We start from the raw sequence: 24,647 nt of genomic DNA on the forward strand, positions 1-24,647 counted from the left end.
AAAATGCTTTAGTTAAAGGTATCATAGACATGATGAAGGACAATATCTCCTACGAGACTATCCCCCAGAGATGAGACAATGGCATATATAGGATGGAACATGACCCGGATATGAAGCCACAATGAATGAGAAACAGCAAGCTAAGATATCTTCCCTGATTTGGGTTGTACCCCATCAGGGTCACCTGTGTCTGCAAGGTACTGGCAAGAATCCCAGAGCTCAGCTAGGGGAAAGCGTCTGCACTGAGACATATGTCTTCGCATCTCAGACCTCCCCTCCGCTCTTGGCAGCTAAGGGCACCTATTTCATCTGCCATGATAGAGCCTTTACATGGTTGCCCCCTGACTTTTCGGGCACATGCTTCGTTTCGTTCCTGTTGCCCCCTACCTACACAGCAGCGGCAGATTACCACAAGACAAGGATAGTTAGAGGCGTATTCAGTGAAGAAGACACTGCAGGACAAGAATTTGGGGACTTCGTAAAGGGTTTTCTGCCGTTCTGGGGACAAATAAGCAACAGCAGGAGCATAAGGCAATTGATAAGAGTGGTTGAATCCACCGTGGCTGAAACCGCTGGTGCCCTTGGTAACTTGACTGCTGAGCTCCAGTCGGATCGTCTTATGACCCTTCAGAACAGGGTCGCATTAGATGTCATCCTTGCAGACCGGGGTGGAGTATGTACATTGATCCAGTCGAGTTGCTGTGTTTTTGTCCCAGATAACGCTCCAACAGTATACCAGGCCATCTCCAAACTGCATAGAATTTCCGAATCTATTCATTTAGATAAAGGAGATTGGTCATTAATGGGATGGCTCTGGGAACTGATATCAGCATGGGGATGGAAGATTCTGATGGTCATTGGGATGATCTTGGCCATTCTTTTTCTGTTCTGTCTATGCGTGCAGTGTGCTCCTGCGATATGTGGCCTCTGTGTTACATCATGCATAAGGAAACCTGCACCAAGAGACGAGCTAAATACTAGGATGATGTTACAGCAACATCTCAACGACTTTAGAAACATAGACCTGGACTCAGATTAGCATGAGAATAGGTTTATTGCCTATGTAAGGGCAAAAGGAGGGTTTGTGGTTCTAAAAATTCTGGACCCATGTAATTTACTTTGCCACAACAGTACGATTTTAGTATCAAAAGACCGATAATGACTAGTACACTAAGCATGAGCATTTTCGCTCAATTCCAGCAGCGTTTTCACCTCGAAATCGCCATTTTCGTCCTGCACTCGTGAATCCCATTTTTTAAAGTTGCCCTCACATAGGCTTATAATACAGTCGGATTTGATTCCAAGGACACGTACACCTTGATTGACTTTTCTCTGACCTGGACAAGCTGGAACCATTGCCTCAGGCCAAACCTGTTTGGTCAGTCCCTCTCCCAGTGGCCGAATCAGATAGCATCAAGGCACACCATGCCATAAAACCCTTATTATCGCTCACACACCCTGCCTAATCTTACTCCCACCTGCACCTGCTCTTTTCTTCTTCTTACTTTACGAGGGGGAGGTGCCCGTTTTTATTGGGGGTCCACACTTATCTGATGTGAAATTCTAGGCCTTGCCGGGTAATTTATTATGGGTTGGATGACATGAAATATGAGGTTTCATCATGACACTGTTTTTTTTCCTTTGTAGTGAAGACATGTGAATGACCAACCAAAATGTCAAGAATGTTTGCCTGAAGCTTAAAAAACTGTATATAAGGAAACCTGATTTTGCATTGACACACAGTCTCCTGAGAACATACAAGTCGTGCTGTTGTACTTCTAGGACGCCTGTCAATTGGTTGCAGCCAATAAATTCGATCTTTGACTTCACCTAGAAGACTCTGAGTTTCTGTAGTCTGAATCAGGAAAGTACCCGAGGTCTTTGGGTGTACCCTGGCACCGCTGGGTTACCGGATCAGTACCGGTTCTGAAAAACCCAGTACCTCAGTTGGCGCCCAACGTGGGGCGATACCAGCGGTACCGGTCCAAGCCTGAGGTCCGTGAGGAGCTTCGTGTGAAAATTCTGGAGGAAGGCCGCCACTTCATCGACCCCTGCATGTCGACGTGGTCCGAAAGTCTTTGCTGCGAGGTTCCCCGCTTCCCGACGGCTACGAAGGACTGCTGCCCTGGCTATCGCCCTGATTTGGACCCTTGATTTTTGGTAGAGCGAAACGATAAGACAAGTCTTCTGGTGACGTCATTGATATTTTCAGTTAAGTATAAGTGGAGCGTCTCCCAGTCCTTAGTTGGACACTTGGTTTGGTCCTTAGTTGGACACTTGGTTTGGTCCTTAGTTGGACACTTGGTTTGGTCCTTAAGTTGGACATTTGGTTTGGTATCCCTTCGGGATCACTTTGATTTGGAACTTGCAAGTACCAAAGCCGAAGGACTCGTGTATTCACGAGACTATCGTAAACGATAATCCTTTGAAGTTTGAAGCTAGACTAGTGAGCGAAGATGCCTGGTCTTAGCAGACTTGGAAATTTGTTTTGTCTTGGTTGTAAAAGGGACTCCCGGTTGGAGGACTCATGTCCGGTTCCTCCGATTGGAACTCCAAATTATGAACTATATGTGAAGCACGGAGTAGGCCCCATCACATATAATGAAGTATGGATCCGTTACACCAGAAAAGATGGTGTTTTAAAATGGCCCCAAAATGGTAGCTTTGACACAGAAATCTTAGATAACCTCGAAGTTAGACTTTTTAAGAAGAAAGCCCGGCCGGCAATGTTTGATTCTTTCCGCTTATGGCGTAAAGAAGCCAAGCAAAAGGAAATTAAATTAGCTAAGAAAAATAAGAGAGAAAAAGGTATTTCGATTATGCAAGCTGCTATACAGTTTAAAGATAACGAAGCAGAACAGTTGAATGAGCAGTTGCATAGGCGACATAAAATGACAGTAGATAAATGCTATCCAGTTTTGTCGCCTCTTCAGCAAGATGCAGCAAAAGACTCTGAAAAAGATCCCCTAATGTCGCATTTGCTAAGTTCGCCACCACCCTATGCGCAGAATGCAACGGCACCTCCGCAACCTCTAGTTGCACAACCAGTGGTTGCATTGCCTCCTGCTCCTCCCCAGCACCCACCAGCTATTCTTCAGTTGGTTCCTATTCCTCCGGTGCAGCCTTCTCAAGGGCCACCGGCTTTGACATCTGCTCTGCCTTTACTTCCTACAACTTTGACTACTATAGCGACTACCACTCCTGGTATTGTTTCTGACACTGCTTCTGTCTCTGCCTTGTCTCATTCTGTTTTTCCTCCTGTTAATTTGTCAACCTCTCCCTCTATCCGTCAGAGAATGACAAACACTGTGACTAGTCTTTTATCCCCTCTCTTTGGGTCATTAGCTACGACCCCAGTTACAGAGCGTAATCAATTGCGTAGCCAATTGCCTGATGGTATGGAGAAAGAGACACTGAATTATTTGGCGCATAAATGGGTTACTGAACCAGCGAGATATGAACTAGAGTCTGTTATGGATGTCTTCCATCAGTGGGAAGAACCGAAACAGAGATACGTTTTTGAGAAAATGTGTACTTTTCTTTCTGAGGATTTAGAGGAAAATGGTTTGGAGACCAATCCGCCTAAGTTGTGTCGTGTACGGTTTGATTTTTCGACAGGTTTGATTGTGGGTTCAGATGTCGAGAAAGCAGTTGCGACGTTATTGTCGTTTAGGACTGAAGGTGTTTCCAGGTTATTGTTTAAATATGATTCTTCTGCTAAAAAGAAAGGGAAACAGTACCCCATGAGAGAAGTTCCCCCACAGTGGAGGGAAGGGGACCCAAATGCTAATCCACCTGTCCTGCCTCACTTCCAGCGTGTATGGGTACACGTTCCATGGAAGCGAGCTGAAGTTTTAGCCCTTAAGCAGACATTGCCTGATCCCCGTAAGAATCCTACAGGGTATTACAAGGAATTGTCACAGACTGCGGGGTCTTGCATTATGAATTTAGCGGACATAGACATGTTGTTTGGGAATGTTGTTCCACAGCCTTTATGGGGAAAGATTCGCCATGCAGACCATGCTCAAGAATTAGGTGACACATGGGCGAATGTTGCTGCTGCAGATGCCCGACAAATTGGTGGTGCTAAACCTGAGCCTTTAGTGACAGAACTTCCTGGTAGAATTATTGATTACATGAAAACTATAATGCCTGCGATGCGTGTAAACTGGGATAAATTGTCTGCATGTAAGCAAAAGAAAGAAGAAACGGTATCAGATTTCTTCACCAGGTTTGAAGAAACGTTTGTGGACCACAGTGGTCAAGATATGAGCACGGAAGGTGGTCAACGTTTGTTCGTCGATAAATTTGTGCATAATCTGCTTCCTGAGTTGTGTAAAAAGTTAAAAGATTCAGAAAGTTCTTGGGCAGTTTCCTCTTCAGCGCAGATATTGGCTACTGCACAATACTACAAAAATAGAGATAAAGATGAGAGAGATAGAGTAGAGAAGAAAACAAAAGATTTGAAAACGAAGGTTCTGTTACAACAAGCGTACCCGCCACATGGTGGTCAGAATAGTGGTGCACAGAACAACTATCAGAATAACTATCAGCCCCAACCGTTTCAGAGAAACTCGCAAAGAGCCGAGTATGCTCAACCACGTATCCCAGTAGGTCCCAATCAGTGTTCATATTGCAAGGAAGAGGGTCATTTCAAGTATAGTTGCCCTGCTTTGCTGCAGCGCGCAAATGGTACTTCCGGTTTAAGAGGTCGAGGTGTTCCACAAGCACCTAGAGGAAGAAGACGTGGATATGTTCCCCAGAACGCGCGCCCATTCCTCCCTCAAAACTCAATAAACAGATTTGATCAACAGGTTAATGCATCCGGTAGGACGGCTCAGTACTATACTGATGATTACTATACAGAGGGTGAGCATTTGGACAGTAATGATTGCTAGGACAGCCATAGACAAAGAGAGGGAGTTGTTTCAGTTCCAGTAGATCAGAGTGGGCCTTATGTTGAGGTGATCGCATCAGGTGTGTCAGAACCTTTTCTGTTGGATACTGGTGCTACCAAGAGTTCTATTATGCACTCAAAACTCCCTGGCGCACCTTTGTCTGGCGAAACAAATGTATCAGTAGGTTTTTCCGGCGCCCCAGTTAGAAATCCGATTTCTAACCCTATATCTCTTTCTGTTGGACCTTGTAAATTTGAAACACCCCTTATTTTGACGACAGGTTGTGGCGAGAACTTGTTAGGATTAGATTTGTTAAAAAGATTGTATGCGACATTGTATTGCTCTCCTTCTGGAGTGCAACTCACATTGGGTAAGAAAGTGGTTTCACCAATGTATTTGTCAAAGGACAGATTTCCACCAGAATTTTCGTCTCTTCCTAATACTCTTTGGGCTACTGGACCTAATGATGTAGGTCTTTTGGAAATTCAGCCATATGTGATAACATTAAAAGCCAATGTTAAAATGCCACGTATTCCCCAATACAAGATCTCTAGTGAGGGGGAAAAGCGTTGATGGCAATTATTCGTGATCTGATTGAGAAGGATGTAATTGAAGAGACAAGAGGCAACGTTTGCAATAGTCCTGTTTTGCCTGTCTTGAAGCATACTGACCCTACTCAGCCACCTGTTTATAGGTTTGTAATTGATCTTAGACAGGTGAACAAAATAGTTGTGCCACAGTTTCCAGTCGTCCCCGATATCACTGCATTGTTGACAATGATTCCGGCTTCAGCCACTTGGTTCTCAGTAATAGACCTGAAGAATGCTTTCTTCAGCATCCCTATTGCAGAAGAGAGCAGGGACATTTTTGGCTTCAATTTGGGAGGACGAAGCTTCAGATTTAAGAGAGCTCCTCAAGGCTATTGTGAAAGTCCATCCATCTATAGTCAGGCTTTGAAAGCACAACTTGACACTCTTATGTTACCTGATGGCGCCACTCTCATTCAATATGTCGATGATTTGCTAGTTGCCGCAGATACTAAGGAGATCTGCAAAGAAGCAACATTGTCATTATTGCGTCATTTGTCTGATTTACACCACAAAGTGTCCCTTTCAAAGTTACAGTATTGTCAAAAAGAAGTGACCTATTTAGGTCATCTCTTTTCGAAGGAGGGAAGGCAACTGACCCCAGAGAGAATCAGAGCTGTTGCAGCAATGAGTGTGCCAAGAACACAAAGAGAAGTGCGTGCTTTCTTGGGTATTACATCATATTGCAGACAATGGATACCTAATTTTTCGTTAATAGCCAAACCCTTGGTGGCATTAACTTGTAAAGATATACCGAATCCCGTCCCATGGTCTGAAGATTGTCAGAAAAGTTTTGTCGAATTACGTGATGCATTATGTTCAGCTCCTGTGTTGGGTACCCCCAACTACAGCAAGCCTTTTACATTGTATGTCCATGAGAAAGAAGGTTGTGCGTTAGCAGTTTTGACACAACAGTTTGGAGACAGGGAGCGTCCATGCGCCTATTTCTCTTGAACCTTAGACCCAGTAGCTAAGGCACTACCGAGCTGCTTAAGAGCGGCAGCGGCAGCTGCTGTTTCTATCCGACAGTCTGCTTGTTTAGTGATGAATAACACATTAGTCGTAATGGTTCCACATGCAGTGGACACGTTGTTAAACAGAACCAAGACACAGCATTTAACTAGTGCTCGATTGTCAGGTTACGAGTTGACATTGTTAGCAAGCCATGTACATATAAAAAGATGCACTACACTTAACCCAGCTACGTTATTGCCAATTGTGACGGAGTTAGATACTTCTGAACAACATGATTGTCTCCGTAGAACAGAAGAGGAAACGAAAGGGAGAATAGACCTTCTGGACACTCCCATTGCAAAGAGTGATGGTACTTTGTGGGTGGATGGTTCATGCTTTAAGCTCCCGAATGGTGACACGACTGCGGCGTATGCTGTGACAACTTTGTGTACGATTGTTGAAGCTGCACGTATCCCACATAATTCAGCCCAAGCAGCTGAGTTAATAGCCCTAACAAGAGCATGTACAGTATCAAAAGGAATGAAAGTGACTATCTATACCGATAGCCAATATGCGTTTGGTGTGGCCCATAGTTTTGGGCGTTTGTAGAAGGAACGTGGGTTCCTGACCTCGCATGGAACTAAAATACAGCATGGTCAGTTGGTAAATGAGCTCCTTGATTCACTTACTTTACCGTTGCAAGTTGCGATTGTGAAGTGTAGCGCACATAAAAAGGTGACTGATGATGTTGGTCGTGGGAATGCATTTGCTGACGAGGTCGCAAAAGAAACGGCAAGGAATGTGATGAGCCGAATGTATGTCGCGAGCCCTGCAAGATGGATTGGTGATGTTGGAATGTGTGAAGACACGATAGAAAGCGTGAAATCGATTCAAGCTGAAGCCACAGAGAGAGAATTGAGTGTGTGGAGAGAAAGTACGGGTAAATTGGATGCGAATGGTTGTTGGGTCGAGTTGTCAGAACATCAGAGATGGTTGCTACCCGATTCGTATGTGCTTGCAGTAGTTACAATGGCTCATGGAATGGCTCACATCAGTGTGAAAGGAATTTGTAAGTTGTTGGCCCCAGTATGGCAAAATGCAGGAATTCCCAAGTGCGCAGAAAATGTAGTTAAAAATTGCATGGTATGCCTGAAACACAACCCTGGTAGAGGAACCCCAACTCCAGCTGGTCATTTTGCACCTCCTACGTATCCGTTTGAGGTTTTGCAGCTAGATTTCATCCACATGGAGAGGTGCAACAACTTAAAATATGTACTCGTTGTTGTTTGTGCCTTTTCAAGATGGGTGGAAGCCTATCCCCTAAAAGACAATACTGTGCTGTCCACAGCCAAAGCCCTTGTGAAAGAGTTCTTCCCTAGGTTCGGAATGCCGAGAATGATCTGGAGTGACAATGGAAGTGAATTTGTGGGTCAAGTGATGAAGAAAGTATGCGAAGGGCTAGGCATCAACCAAAAGTTTCACGCTGCAAATCACCCCCAATCAGCTGGATTAGTGGAGTGCTATAACGGCACTCTAAAGCTAAAATTGGCCAAGATACAAGCGAGCTCTGGTCTCAAATGGCCTGACGCTCTACCCTTAGCACTCCTATCAACCAGAATGACTGTGCATTCACGAGTGAAACTTAGTCCTTACGAAATAGTCTTTGGCCGCCCGGCCAATATATGGGGAGTGCCTAGGCCCAAGAAATTCAGCGAGATAGAGCATCCTGTCTTGCTTGACTATCTGTATGAATTGACGGCTAAATTGCGTGTCTTACATCAACAGGTCCACGACACCTTGCCTCCGGTCTCTGAATCTCCAGGTCATCCCATTGAGCCTGGATCCTGGGTTTTAATAAAGAACTTTCAGCGAACCAAAAACGAGCAGCCCAGGTGGACCGGACAGCACCTCGTTCTTCTCTCCACAAGATCAGCTGTTCGAGTAGAAGGGAAGAAACACTGGATCCATGGGACCCATTGCAAAAGGGTACCCCTACCTCTGACATGTGACCGGTGGGTCCAGGAAGGTGTCGCCGACTCAGAGACTGAAACCGTGCCACGTTTTCTGCCTTTCAGCGATGCACGAATAAAAGGAACACTCACTGAGAAAGAAAGTGATGACATTTTACAATCAGCAGTATCACCGTCAGTTCGATTGGACACTACAGAACCTGAACTCCTTTTTCAGGACCACACGATACCTGGGACTAACCGTTATAATCTACAACCAAGAATAAAGGACAAATAAAATAGTTTACTTTTCTTCTCTTTAGCAAAGTTCTCCAATATGGAAAATTATTTTTGAATGACTTTTTGCTTTTTGTATTTTTTTTTAACCTCCATCCGGGTTCGGCTGTAGGATCGTGGCTGAAAAGACTTAGGGGGGTAGCCTGTGGACACAAGGTCTACAGGTCTGGTTTGTTCTAGGGCGGCCTGGAACATTCAGAACACTCCTAAGTGAAGTAAACCAACCGCCACGAACGGCAACGGTTAGAGGATGGAATCTTTCCAAAATGGAGAACATGTTGAAAGACTGAGTTTCAAGAAGAGAATATGTGAAACGATAACCAGGAAACGTTTTTTGCTGCTGTGCACTTTTATGTTATTTAGTATACTTATGTTTTTTATAGGATATATTTTATTCTGTTTTAACGTGATATTGGCACCCACTACCTCGTCTGCACCTCCTCCTTCCACTGTTTCCCCACATTCTTTTCAGCTCCTCCCTAAACATGAATCTGCTAGGAGACTAGAGTTCATTAATAACTCCTTCATCCAGCTTTTGCACCAACACCAACTAGTGATAAATACAACTAACTGTTGGGTGTGTGGCCTTATGCCTCACACAGCAGATAAAGGTATCCCTTATCTGATCCTGCCTTTCAGCCACAATGGTTCCGTGTGGGCATTCAGAACGATATTCATCTATGCACACTACCCCCTACGTTTTGCGGAAGACAACCCTAAGAAAAATGCTTTAGTTAAAGGTATCATAGACATGATGAAGGACAATATCTCCTACGAGACTATCCCCAGAGATGAGACAATGGCATATATAGGATGGAACATGACCGGATATGAAGCCACAATGAATGAGAAACAGCAAGCTAAGATATCTTCCCTGATTTGGGTTGTACCCCATCAGGGTCACCTGTGTCTGCAAGGTACTGGCAAGAATCCCAGAGCTCAGCTAGGGGAAAGCGTCTGCACTGAGACATATGTCTTCGCATCTCAGACCTCCCCTCCGCTCTTGGCAGCTAAGGGCACCTATTTCATCTGCCATGATAGAGCCTTTACATGGTTGCCCCCTGACTTTTCGGGCACATGCTTCGTTTCGTTCCTGTTGCCCCCTACCTACACAGCAGCGGCAGATTACCACAAGACAAGGATAGTTAGAGGCGTATTCAGTGAAGAAGACACTGCAGGACAAGAATTTGGGGACTTCGTAAAGGGTTTTCTGCCGTTCTGGGGACAAATAAGCAACAGCAGGAGCATAAGGCAATTGATAAGAGTGGTTGAATCCACCGTGGCTGAAACCGCTGGTGCCCTTGGTAACTTGACTGCTGAGCTCCAGTCGGATCGTCTTATGACCCTTCAGAACAGGGTCGCATTAGATGTCATCCTTGCAGACCGGGGTGGAGTATGTACATTGATCCAGTCGAGTTGCTGTGTTTTTGTCCCAGATAACGCTCCAACAGTATACCAGGCCATCTCCAAACTGCATAGAATTTCCGAATCTATTCATTTAGATAAAGGAGATTGGTCATTAATGGGATGGCTCTGGGAACTGATATCAGCATGGGGATGGAAGATTCTGATGGTCATTGGGATGATCTTGGCCATTCTTTTTCTGTTCTGTCTATGCGTGCAGTGTGCTCCTGCGATATGTGGCCTCTGTGTTACATCATGCATAAGGAAACCTGCACCAAGAGACGAGCTAAATACTAGGATGATGTTACAGCAACATCTCAACGACTTTAGAAACATAGACCTGGACTCAGATTAGCATGAGAATAGGTTTATTGCCTATGTAAGGGCAAAAGGAGGGTTTGTGGTTCTAAAAATTCTGGACCCATGTAATTTACTTTGCCACAACAGTACGATTTTAGTATCAAAAGACCGATAATGACTAGTACACTAAGCATGAGCATTTTCGCTCAATTCCAGCAGCGTTTTCACCTCGAAATCGCCATTTTCGTCCTGCACTCGTGAATCCCATTTTTTAAAGTTGCCCTCACATAGGCTTATAATACAGTCGGATTTGATTCCAAGGACACGTACACCTTGATTGACTTTTCTCTGACCTGGACAAGCTGGAACCATTGCCTCAGGCCAAACCTGTTTGGTCAGTCCCTCTCCCAGTGGCCGAATCAGATAGCATCAAGGCACACCATGCCATAAAACCCTTATTATCGCTCATACACCCTGCCTAATCTTACTCCCACCTGCACCTGCTCTTTTCTTCTTCTTACTTTACGAGGGGGAGGTGCCCGTTTTTATTGGGGGTCCACACTTATCTGATGTGAAATTCTAGGCCTTGCCGGGTAATTTATTATGGGTTGGATGACATGAAATATGAGGTTTCATCATGACACTGTTTTTTTCCTTTGTAGTGAAGACATGTGAATGACCAACCAAAATGTCAAGAATGTTTGCCTGAAGCTTAAAAAACTGTATATAAGGAAACCTGATTTTGCATTGACACACAGTCTCCTGAGAACATACAAGTCGTGCTGTTGTACTTCTAGGACGCCTGTCAATTGGTTGCAGCCAATAAATTCGATCTTTGACTTCACCTAGAAGACTCTGAGTTTCTGTAGTCTGAATCAGGAAAGTACCCGAGGTCTTTGGGTGTACCCTGGCACCGCTGGGTTACCGGATCAGTACCGGTTCTGAAAAACCCAGTACCTCAGTTGGCGCCCAACGTGGGGCGATACCAGCGGTACCGGTCCAAGCCTGAGGTCCGTGAGGAGCTTCGTGTGAAAATTCTGGAGGAAGGCCGCCACTTCATCGACCCCTGCATGTCGACGTGGTCCGAAAGTCTTTGCTGCGAGGTTCCCCGCTTCCCGACGGCTACGAAGGACTGCTGCCCTGGCTATCGCCCTGATTTGGACCCTTGATTTTTGGTAGAGCGAAACGATAAGACAAGTCTTCTGGTGACGTCATTGATATTTTCAGTTAAGTATAAGTGGAGTGTCTCCCAGTCCTTAGTTGGACACTTGGTTTGGTCCTTAGTTGGACACTTGGTTTGGTCCTTAGTTGGACACTTGGTTTGGTCCTTAAGTTGGACATTTGGTTTGGTATCCCTTCGGGATCACTTTGATTTGGAACTTGCAAGTACCAAAGCCGAAGGACTCGTGTATTCACGAGACTATCGTAAACGATAATCCTTTGAAGTTTGAAGCTAGACTAGTGAGCGAAGATGCCTGGTCTTAGCAGACTTGGAAATTTGTTTTGTCTTGGTTGTAAAAGGGACTCCCGGTTGGAGGACTCATGTCCGGTTCCTCCGATTGGAACTCCAAATTATGAACTATATGTGAAGCACGGAGTAGGCCCCATCACATATAATGAAGTATGGATCCGTTACACCAGAAAAGATGGTGTTTTAAAATGGCCCCAAAATGGTAGCTTTGACACAGAAATCTTAGATAACCTCGAAGTTAGACTTTTTAAGAAGAAAGCCCGGCCGGCAATGTTTGATTCTTTCCGCTTATGGCGTAAAGAAGCCAAGCAAAAGGAAATTAAATTAGCTAAGAAAAATAAGAGAGAAAAAGGTATTTCGATTATGCAAGCTGCTATACAGTTTAAAGATAACGAAGCAGAACAGTTGAATGAGCAGTTGCATAGGCGACATAAAATGACAGTAGATAAATGCTATCCAGTTTTGTCGCCTCTTCAGCAAGATGCAGCAAAAGACTCTGAAAAAGATCCCCTAATGTCGCATTTGCTAAGTTCGCCACCACCCTATGCGCAGAATGCAACGGCACCTCCGCAACCTCTAGTTGCACAACCAGTGGTTGCATTGCCTCCTGCTCCTCCCCAGCACCCACCAGCTATTCTTCAGTTGGTTCCTATTCCTCCGGTGCAGCCTTCTCAAGGGCCACCGGCTTTGACATCTGCTCTGCCTTTACTTCCTACAACTTTGACTACTATAGCGACTACCACTCCTGGTATTGTTTCTGACACTGCTTCTGTCTCTGCCTTGTCTCATTCTGTTTTTCCTCCTGTTAATTTGTCAACCTCTCCCTCTATCCGTCAGAGAATGACAAACACTGTGACTAGTCTTTTATCCCCTCTCTTTGGGTCATTAGCTACGACCCCAGTTACAGAGCGTAATCAATTGCGTAGCCAATTGCCTGATGGTATGGAGAAAGAGACACTGAATTATTTGGCGCATAAATGGGTTACTGAACCAGCGAGATATGAACTAGAGTCTGTTATGGATGTCTTCCATCAGTGGGAAGAACCGAAACAGAGATACGTTTTTGAGAAAATGTGTACTTTTCTTTCTGAGGATTTAGAGGAAAATGGTTTGGAGACCAATCCGCCTAAGTTGTGTCGTGTACGGTTTGATTTTTCGACAGGTTTGATTGTGGGTTCAGATGTCGAGAAAGCAGTTGCGACGTTATTGTCGTTTAGGACTGAAGGTGTTTCCAGGTTATTGTTTAAATATGATTCTTCTGCTAAAAAGAAAGGGAAACAGTACCCCATGAGAGAAGTTCCCCCACAGTGGAGGGAAGGGGACCCAAATGCTAATCCACCTGTCCTGCCTCACTTCCAGCGTGTATGGGTACACGTTCCATGGAAGCGAGCTGAAGTTTTAGCCCTTAAGCAGACATTGCCTGATCCCCGTAAGAATCCTACAGGGTATTACAAGGAATTGTCACAGACTGCGGGGTCTTGCATTATGAATTTAGCGGACATAGACATGTTGTTTGGGAATGTTGTTCCACAGCCTTTATTGGGAAAGATTCGCCATGCAGACCATGCTCAAGAATTAGGTGACACATGGGCGAATGTTGCTGCTGCAGATGCCCGACAAATTGGTGGTGCTAAACCTGAGCCTTTAGTGACAGAACTTCCTGGTAGAATTATTGATTACATGAAAACTATAATGCCTGCGATGCGTGTAAACTGGGATAAATTGTCTGCATGTAAGCAAAAGAAAGAAGAAACGGTATCAGATTTCTTCACCAGGTTTGAAGAAACGTTTGTGGACCACAGTGGTCAAGATATGAGCACGGAAGGTGGTCAACGTTTGTTCGTCGATAAATTTGTGCATAATCTGCTTCCTGAGTTGTGTAAAAAGTTAAAAGATTCAGAAAGTTCTTGGGCAGTTTCCTCTTCAGCGCAGATATTGGCTACTGCACAATACTACAAAAATAGAGATAAAGATGAGAGAGATAGAGTAGAGAAGAAAACAAAAGATTTGAAAACGAAGGTTCTGTTACAACAAGCGTACCCGCCACATGGTGGTCAGAATAGTGGTGCACAGAACAACTATCAGAATAACTATCAGCCCCAACCGTTTCAGAGAAACTCGCAAAGAGCCGAGTATGCTCAACCACGTATCCCAGTAGGTCCCAATCAGTGTTCATATTGCAAGGAAGAGGGTCATTTCAAGTATAGTTGCCCTGCTTTGCTGCAGCGCGCAAATGGTACTTCCGGTTTAAGAGGTCGAGGTGTTCCACAAGCACCTAGAGGAAGAGGACGTGGATATGTTCCCCAGAACGCGCGCCCATTCCTCCCTCAAAACTCAATAAACAGATTTGATCAACAGGTTAATGCATCCGGTAGGACGGCTCAGTACTATACTGATGATTACTATACAGAGGGTGAGCATTTGGACAGTAATGATTGCTAGGACAGCCATAGACAAAGAGAGGGAGTTGTTTCAGTTCCAGTAGATCAGAGTGGGCCTTATGTTGAGGTGATCGCATCAGGTGTGTCAGAACCTTTTCTGTTGGATACTGGTGCTACCAAGAGTTCTATTATGCACTCAAAACTCCCTGGCGCACCTTTGTCTGGCGAAACAAATGTATCAGTAGGTTTTTCCGGCGCCCCAGTTAGAAATCCGATTTCTAACCCTATATCTCTTTCTGTTGGACCTTGTAAATTTGAAACACCCCTTATTTTGACGACAGGTTGTGGCGAGAACTTGTTAGGATTAGATTTGTTAAAAAGATTGTATGCGACATTGTATTGCTCTCCTTCTGGAGTGCAACTCACATTGGGTAAGAAAGTGGTTTCACCAATGTATTTGTCAAAGGACAGATTTCCACCAGAATTTTCGTCTCTTCCTAATACTCTTTGGGCTACTGGACCTAATGATGTAGGTCTTTTGGAAATTCAGCCATATGTGATAACATTAAAAGCCAATGTTAAAATGCCACGTATTCCCCAATACAAGATCTCTAGTGAGGGGGAAAAGCGTTGATGGCAATTATTCGTGATCTGATTGAGAAGGATGTAATTGAAGAGACAAGAGGCAACGTTTGCAATAGTCCTGTTTTGCCTGTCTTGAAGCATACTGACCCTACTCAGCCACCTGTTTATAGGTTTGTAATTGATCTTAGACAGGTGAACAAAATAGTTGTGCCACAGTTTCCAGTCGTCCCCGATATCACTGCATTGTTGACAATGATTCCGGCTTCAGCCACTTGGTTCTCAGTAATAGACCTGAAGAATGCTTTCTTCAGCATCCCTATTGCAGAAGAGAGCAGGGACATTTTTGGCTTCAATTTGGGAGGACGAAGCTTCAGATTTAAGAGAGCTCCTCAAGGCTATTGTGAAAGTCCATCCATCTATAGTCAGGCTTTGAAAGCACAACTTGACACTCTTATGTTACCTGATGGCGCCACTCTCATTCAATATGTCGATGATTTGCTAGTTGCCGCAGATACTAAGGAGATCTGCAAAGAAGCAACATTGTCATTATTGCGTCATTTGTCTGATTTACACCACAAAGTGTCCCTTTCAAAGTTACAGTATTGTCAAAAAGAAGTGACCTATTTAGGTCATCTCTTTTCGAAGGAGGGAAGGCAACTGACCCCAGAGAGAATCAGAGCTGTTGCAGCAATGAGTGTGCCAAGAACACAAAGAGAAGTGCGTGCTTTCTTGGGTATTACATCATATTGCAGACAATGGATACCTAATTTTTCGTTAATAGCCAAACCCTTGGTGGCATTAACTTGTAAAGATATACCGAATCCCGTCCCATGGTCTGAAGATTGTCAGAAAAGTTTTGTCGAATTACGTGATGCATTATGTTCAGCTCCTGTGTTGGGTACCCCCAACTACAGCAAGCCTTTTACATTGTATGTCCATGAGAAAGAAGGTTGTGCGTTAGCAGTTTTGACACAACAGTTTGGAGACAGGGAGCGTCCATGCGCCTATTTCTCTTGAACCTTAGACCCAGTAGCTAAGGCACTACCGAGCTGCTTAAGAGCGGCAGCGGCAGCTGCTGTTTCTATCCGACAGTCTGCTTGTTTAGTGATGAATAACACATTAGTCGTAATGGTTCCACATGCAGTGGACACGTTGTTAAACAGAACCAAGACACAGCATTTAACTAGTGCTCGATTGTCAGGTTACGAGTTGACATTGTTAGCAAGCCATGTACATATAAAAAGATGCACTACACTTAACCCAGCTACGTTATTGCCAATTGTGACGGAGTTAGATACTTCTGAACAACATGATTGTCTCCGTAGAACAGAAGAGGAAACGAAAGGGAGAATAGACCTTCTGGACACTCCCATTGCAAAGAGTGATGGTACTTTGTGGGTGGATGGTTCATGCTTTAAGCTCCCGAATGGTGACACGACTGCGGCGTATGCTGTGACAACTTTGTGTACGATTGTTGAAGCTGCACGTATCCCACATAATTCAGCCCAAGCAGCTGAGTTAATAGCCCTAACAAGAGCATGTACAGTATCAAAAGGAATGAAAGTGACTATCTATACCGATAGCCAATATGCGTTTGGTGTGGCCCATAGTTTTGGGCGTTTGTAGAAGGAACGTGGGTTCCTGACCTCGCATGGAACTAAAATACAGCATGGTCAGTTGGTAAATGAGCTCCTTGATTCACTTACTTTACCGTTGCAAGTTGCGATTGTGAAGTGTAGCGCACATAAAAAGGTGACTGATGATGTTGGTCGTGGGAATGCATTTGCTGACGAGGTCGCAAAAGAAACGGCAAGGAATGTGATGAGCCGAATGTATGTCGCGAGCCCTGCAAGATGGATTGGTGATGTTGGAATGTGTGAAGACACGATAGAAAGCGTGAAATCGATTCAAGCTGAAGCCACAGAGAGAGAATTGAGTGTGTGGAGAGAAAGTACGGGTAAATTGGATGCGAATGGTTGTTGGGTCGAGTTGTCAGAACATCAGAGATGGTTGCTACCCGATTCGTATGTGCTTGCAGTAGTTACAATGGCTCATGGAATGGCTCACATCAGTGTGAAAGGAATTTGTAAGTTGTTGGCCCCAGTATGGCAAAATGCAGGAATTCCCAAGTGCGCAGAAAATGTAGTTAAAAATTGCATGGTATGCCTGAAACACAACCCTGGTAGAGGAACCCCAACTCCAGCTGGTCATTTTGCACCTCCTACGTATCCGTTTGAGGTTTTGCAGCTAGATTTCATCCACATGGAGAGGTGCAACAACTTAAAATATGTACTCGTTGTTGTTTGTGCCTTTTCAAGATGGGTGGAAGCCTATCCCCTAAAAGACAATACTGTGCTGTCCACAGCCAAAGCCCTTGTGAAAGAGTTCTTCCCTAGGTTCGGAATGCCGAGAATGATCTGGAGTGACAATGGAAGTGAATTTGTGGGTCAAGTGATGAAGAAAGTATGCGAAGGGCTAGGCATCAACCAAAAGTTTCACGCTGCAAATCACCCCCAATCAGCTGGATTAGTGGAGTGCTATAACGGCACTCTAAAGCTAAAATTGGCCAAGATACAAGCGAGCTCTGGTCTCAAATGGCCTGACGCTCTACCCTTAGCACTCCTATCAACCAGAATGACTGTGCATTCACGAGTGAAACTTAGTCCTTACGAAATAGTCTTTGGCCGCCCGGCCAATATATGGGGAGTGCCTAGGCCCAAGAAATTCAGCGAGATAGAGCATCCTGTCTTGCTTGACTATCTGTATGAATTGACGGCTAAATTGCGTGTCTTACATCAACAGGTCCACGACACCTTGCCTCCGGTCTCTGAATCTCCAGGTCATCCCATTGAGCCTGGATCCTGGGTTTTAATAAAGAACTTTCAGCGAACCAAAAACGAGCAGCCCAGGTGGACCGGACAGCACCTCGTTCTTCTCTCCACAAGATCAGCTGTTCGAGTAGAAGGGAAGAAACACTGGATCCATGGGACCCATTGCAAAAGGGTACCCCTACCTCTGACATGTGACCGGTGGGTCCAGGAAGGTGTCGCCGACTCAGAGACTGAAACCGTGCCACGTTTTCTGCCTTTCAGCGATGCACGAATAAAAGGAACACTCACTGAGAAAGAAAGTGATGACATTTTACAATCAGCAGTATCACCGTCAGTTCGATTGGACACTACAGAACCTGAACTCCTTTTTCAGGACCACACGATACCTGGGACTAACCGTTATAATCTACAACCAAGAATAAAGGACAAATAAAATAGTTTACTTTTCTTCTCTTTAGCAAAGTTCTCCAATATGGAAAATTATTTTTGAATGACTTTTTGCTTTTTGTATTTTTTTTTAACCTCCATCCGGGTTCGGCTGTAGGATCGTGGCTGAAAAGACTTAGGGGGGTAGCCTGTGGACACAAGGTCTACAGGTCTGGTTTGTTCTAGGGCGGCCTGGAACATTCAGAACACTCCTAAGTGAAGTAAACCAACCGCCACGAACGGCAACGGTTAGAGGATGGAATCTTTCCAAAATGGAGAACATGTTGAAAGACTGAGTTTCAAGAAGAGAATATGTGAAACGATAACCAGGAAACGTTTTTTGCTGCTGTGCACTTTTATGTTATTTAGTATACTTATGTTTTTTATAGGATATATTTTATTCTGTTTTAACGTGATATTGGCACCCACTACCTCGTCTGCACCTCCTCCTTCCACTGTTTCCCCACATTCTTTTCAGCTCCTCCCTAAACATGAATCTGCTAGGAGACTAGAGTTCATTAATAACTCCTTCATCCAGCTTTTGCACCAACACCAACTAGTGATAAATACAACTAACTGTTGGGTGTGTGGCCTTATGCCTCACACAGCAGATAAAGGTATCCCTTATCTGATCCTGCCTTTCAGCCACAATGGTTGCGTGTGAGCATTCAGAACGATATTCATCTATGCACACTACCCCCTACGTTTTGCGGAAGACAACCCTAAGAAAAATGCTTTAGTTAAAGGTATCATAGACATGATGAAGGACAATATCTCCTACGAGACTATCCCCAGAGATGAGACAATGGCATATATAGGATGGAACATGACCGGATATGAAGCCACAATGAATGAGAAACAGCAAGCTAAGATATCTTCCCTGATTTGGGTTGTACCCCATCAGGGTCACCTGTGTCTGCAAGGTACTGGCAAGAATCCCAGAGCTCAGCTAGGGGAAAGCGTCTGCACTGAGACATATGTCTTCGCATCTCAGACCTCCCCTCCGCTCTTGGCAGCTAAGGGCACCTATTTCATCTGCCATGATAGAGCCTTTACATGGTTGCCCCCTGACTTTTCGGGCACATGCTTCGTTTCGTTCCTGTTGCCCCCTACCTACACAGCAGCGGCAGATTACCACAAGACAAGGATAGTTAGAGGCGTATTCAGTGAAGAAGACACTGCAGGACAAGAATTTGGGGACTTCGTAAAGGGTTTTCTGCCGTTCTGGGGACAAATAAGCAACAGCAGGAGCATAAGGCAATTGATAAGAGTGGTTGAATCCACCGTGGCTGAAACCGCTGGTGCCCTTGGTAACTTGACTGCTGAGCTCCAGTCGGATCGTCTTATGACCCTTCAGAACAGGGTCGCATTAGATGTCATCCTTGCAGACCGGGGTGGAGTATGTACATTGATCCAGTCGAGTTGCTGTGTTTTTGTCCCAGATAACGCTCCAACAGTATACCAGGCCATCTCCAAACTGCATAGAATTTCCGAATCTATTCATTTAGATAAAGGAGATTGGTCATTAATGGGATGGCTCTGGGAACTGATATCAGCATGGGGATGGAAGATTCTGATGGTCATTGGGATGATCTTGGCCATTCTTTTTCTGTTCTGTCTATGCGTGCAGTGTGCTCCTGCGATATGTGGCCTCTGTGTTACATCATGCATAAGGAAACCTGCACCAAGAGACGAGCTAAATACTAGGATGATGTTACAGCAACATCTCAACGACTTTAGAAACATAGACCTGGACTCAGATTAGCATGAGAATAGGTTTATTGCCTATGTAAGGGCAAAAGGAGGGTTTGTGGTTCTAAAAATTCTGGACCCATGTAATTTACTTTGCCACAACAGTACGATTTTAGTATCAAAAGACCGATAATGACTAGTACACTAAGCATGAGCATTTTCGCTCAATTCCAGCAGCGTTTTCACCTCGAAATCGCCATTTTCGTCCTGCACTCGTGAATCCCATTTTTTAAAGTTGCCCTCACATAGGCTTATAATACAGTCGGATTTGATTCCAAGGACACGTACACCTTGATTGACTTTTCTCTGACCTGGACAAGCTGGAACCATTGCCTCAGGCCAAACCTGTTTGGTCAGTCCCTCTCCCAGTGGCCGAATCAGATAGCATCAAGGCACACCATGCCATAAAACCCTTATTATCGCTCACACACCCTGCCTAATCTTACTCCCACCTGCACCTGCTCTTTTCTTCTTCTTACTTTACGAGGGGGAGGTGCCCGTTTTTATTGGGGGTCCACACTTATCTGATGTGAAATTCTAGGCCTTGCCGGGTAATTTATTATGGGTTGGATGACATGAAATATGAGGTTTCATCATGACACTGTTTTTTTCCTTTGTAGTGAAGACATGTGAATGACCAACCAAAATGTCAAGAATGTTTGCCTGAAGCTTAAAAAACTGTATATAAGGAAACCTGATTTTGCATTGACACACAGTCTCCTGAGAACATACAAGTCGTGCTGTTGTACTTCTAGGACGCCTGTCAATTGGTTGCAGCCAATAAATTCGATCTTTGACTTCACCTAGAAGACTCTGAGTTTCTGTAGTCTGAATCAGGAAAGTACCCGAGGTCTTTGGGTGTACCCTGGCACCGCTGGGTTACCGGATCAGTACCGGTTCTGAAAAACCCAGTACCTCAGTTGGCGCCCAACGTGGGGCGATACCAGCGGTACCGGTCCAAGCCTGAGGTCCGTGAGGAGCTTCGTGTGAAAATTCTGGAGGAAGGCCGCCACTTCATCGACCCCTGCATGTCGACGTGGTCCGAAAGTCTTTGCTGCGAGGTTCCCCGCTTCCCGACGGCTACGAAGGACTGCTGCCCTGGCTATCGCCCTGATTTGGACCCTTGATTTTTGGTAGAGCGAAACGATAAGACAAGTCTTCTGGTGACGTCATTGATATTTTCAGTTAAGTATAAGTGGAGCGTCTCCCAGTCCTTAGTTGGACACTTGGTTTGGTCCTTAGTTGGACACTTGGTTTGGTCCTTAGTTGGACACTTGGTTTGGTCCTTAAGTTGGACATTTGGTTTGGTATCCCTTCGGGATCACTTTGATTTGGAACTTGCAAGTACCAAAGCCGAAGGACTCGTGTATTCACGAGACTATCGTAAACGATAATCCTTTGAAGTTTGAAGCTAGACTAGTGAGCGAAGATGCCTGGTCTTAGCAGACTTGGAAATTTGTTTTGTCTTGGTTGTAAAAGGGACTCCCGGTTGGAGGACTCATGTCCGGTTCCTCCGATTGGAACTCCAAATTATGAACTATATGTGAAGCACGGAGTAGGCCCCATCACATATAATGAAGTATGGATCCGTTACACCAGAAAAGATGGTGTTTTAAAATGGCCCCAAAATGGTAGCTTTGACACAGAAATCTTAGATAACCTCGAAGTTAGACTTTTTAAGAAGAAAGCCCGGCCGGCAATGTTTGATTCTTTCCGCTTATGGCGTAAAGAAGCCAAGCAAAAGGAAATTAAATTAGCTAAGAAAAATAAGAGAGAAAAAGGTATTTCGATTATGCAAGCTGCTATACAGTTTAAAGATAACGAAGCAGAACAGTTGAATGAGCAGTTGCATAGGCGACATAAAATGACAGTAGATAAATGCTATCCAGTTTTGTCGCCTCTTCAGCAAGATGCAGCAAAAGACTCTGAAAAAGATCCCCTAATGTCGCATTTGCTAAGTTCGCCACCACCCTATGCGCAGAATGCAACGGCACCTCCGCAACCTCTAGTTGCACAACCAGTGGTTGCATTGCCTCCTGCTCCTCCCCAGCACCCACCAGCTATTCTTCAGTTGGTTCCTATTCCTCCGGTGCAGCCTTCTCAAGGGCCACCGGCTTTGACATCTGCTCTGCCTTTACTTCCTACAACTTTGACTACTATAGCGACTACCACTCCTGGTATTGTTTCTGACACTGCTTCTGTCTCTGCCTTGTCTCATTCTGTTTTTCCTCCTGTTAATTTGTCAACCTCTCCCTCTATCCGTCAGAGAATGACAAACACTGTGACTAGTCTTTTATCCCCTCTCTTTGGGTCATTAGCTACGACCCCAGTTACAGAGCGTAATCAATTGCGTAGCCAATTGCCTGATGGTATGGAGAAAGAGACACTGAATTATTTGGCGCATAAATGGGTTACTGAACCAGCGAGATATGAACTAGAGTCTGTTATGGATGTCTTCCATCAGTGGGAAGAACCGAAACAGAGATACGTTTTTGAGAAAATGTGTACTTTTCTTTCTGAGGATTTAGAGGAAAATGGTTTGGAGACCAATCCGCCTAAGTTGTGTCGTGTACGGTTTGATTTTTCGACAGGTTTGATTGTGGGTTCAGATGTCGAGAAAGCAGTTGCGACGTTATTGTCGTTTAGGACTGAAGGTGTTTCCAGGTTATTGTTTAAATATGATTCTTCTGCTAAAAAGAAAGGGAAACAGTACCCCATGAGAGAAGTTCCCCCACAGTGGAGGGAAGGGGACCCAAATGCTAATCCACCTGTCCTGCCTCACTTCCAGCGTGTATGGGTACACGTTCCATGGAAGCGAGCTGAAGTTTTAGCCCTTAAGCAGACATTGCCTGATCCCCGTAAGAATCCTACAGGGTATTACAAGGAATTGTCACAGACTGCGGGGTCTTGCATTATGAATTTAGCGGACATAGACATGTTGTTTGGGAATGTTGTTCCACAGCCTTTATGGGGAAAGATTCGCCATGCAGACCATGCTCAAGAATTAGGTGACACATGGGCGAATGTTGCTGCTGCAGATGCCCGACAAATTGGTGGTGCTAAACCTGAGCCTTTAGTGACAGAACTTCCTGGTAGAATTATTGATTACATGAAAACTATAATGCCTGCGATGCGTGTAAACTGGGATAAATTGTCTGCATGTAAGCAAAAGAAAGAAGAAACGGTATCAGATTTCTTCACCAGGTTTGAAGAAACGTTTGTGGACCACAGTGGTCAAGATATGAGCACGGAAGGTGGTCAACGTTTGTTCGTCGATAAATTTGTGCATAATCTGCTTCCTGAGTTGTGTAAAAAGTTAAAAGATTCAGAAAGTTCTTGGGCAGTTTCCTCTTCAGCGCAGATATTGGCTACTGCACAATACTACAAAAATAGAGATAAAGATGAGAGAGATAGAGTAGAGAAGAAAACAAAAGATTTGAAAACGAAGGTTCTGTTACAACAAGCGTACCCGCCACATGGTGGTCAGAATAGTGGTGCACAGAACAACTATCAGAATAACTATCAGCCCCAACCGTTTCAGAGAAACTCGCAAAGAGCCGAGTATGCTCAACCACGTATCCCAGTAGGTCCCAATCAGTGTTCATATTGCAAGGAAGAGGGTCATTTCAAGTATAGTTGCCCTGCTTTGCTGCAGCGCGCAAATGGTACTTCCGGTTTAAGAGGTCGAGGTGTTCCACAAGCACCTAGAGGAAGAGGACGTGGATATGTTCCCCAGAACGCGCGCCCATTCCTCCCTCAAAACTCAATAAACAGATTTGATCAACAGGTTAATGCATCCGGTAGGACGGCTCAGTACTATACTGATGATTACTATACAGAGGGTGAGCATTTGGACAGTAATGATTGCTAGGACAGCCATAGACAAAGAGAGGGAGTTGTTTCAGTTCCAGTAGATCAGAGTGGGCCTTATGTTGAGGTGATCGCATCAGGTGTGTCAGAACCTTTTCTGTTGGATACTGGTGCTACCAAGAGTTCTATTATGCACTCAAAACTCCCTGGCGCACCTTTGTCTGGCGAAACAAATGTATCAGTAGGTTTTTCCGGCGCCCCAGTTAGAAATCCGATTTCTAACCCTATATCTCTTTCTGTTGGACCTTGTAAATTTGAAACACCCCTTATTTTGACGACAGGTTGTGGCGAGAACTTGTTAGGATTAGATTTGTTAAAAAGATTGTATGCGACATTGTATTGCTCTCCTTCTGGAGTGCAACTCACATTGGGTAAGAAAGTGGTTTCACCAATGTATTTGTCAAAGGACAGATTTCCACCAGAATTTTCGTCTCTTCCTAATACTCTTTGGGCTACTGGACCTAATGATGTAGGTCTTTTGGAAATTCAGCCATATGTGATAACATTAAAAGCCAATGTTAAAATGCCACGTATTCCCCAATACAAGATCTCTAGTGAGGGGGAAAAGCGTTGATGGCAATTATTCGTGATCTGATTGAGAAGGATGTAATTGAAGAGACAAGAGGCAACGTTTGCAATAGTCCTGTTTTGCCTGTCTTGAAGCATACTGACCCTACTCAGCCACCTGTTTATAGGTTTGTAATTGATCTTAGACAGGTGAACAAAATAGTTGTGCCACAGTTTCCAGTCGTCCCCGATATCACTGCATTGTTGACAATGATTCCGGCTTCAGCCACTTGGTTCTCAGTAATAGACCTGAAGAATGCTTTCTTCAGCATCCCTATTGCAGAAGAGAGCAGGGACATTTTTGGCTTCAATTTGGGAGGACGAAGCTTCAGATTTAAGAGAGCTCCTCAAGGCTATTGTGAAAGTCCATCCATC

This window comes from Pleurodeles waltl, chromosome 3_1 (genome assembly GCF_031143425.1).
Source record: "Pleurodeles waltl isolate 20211129_DDA chromosome 3_1, aPleWal1.hap1.20221129, whole genome shotgun sequence".
Taxonomy (NCBI): domain Eukaryota; kingdom Metazoa; phylum Chordata; class Amphibia; order Caudata; family Salamandridae; genus Pleurodeles; species Pleurodeles waltl.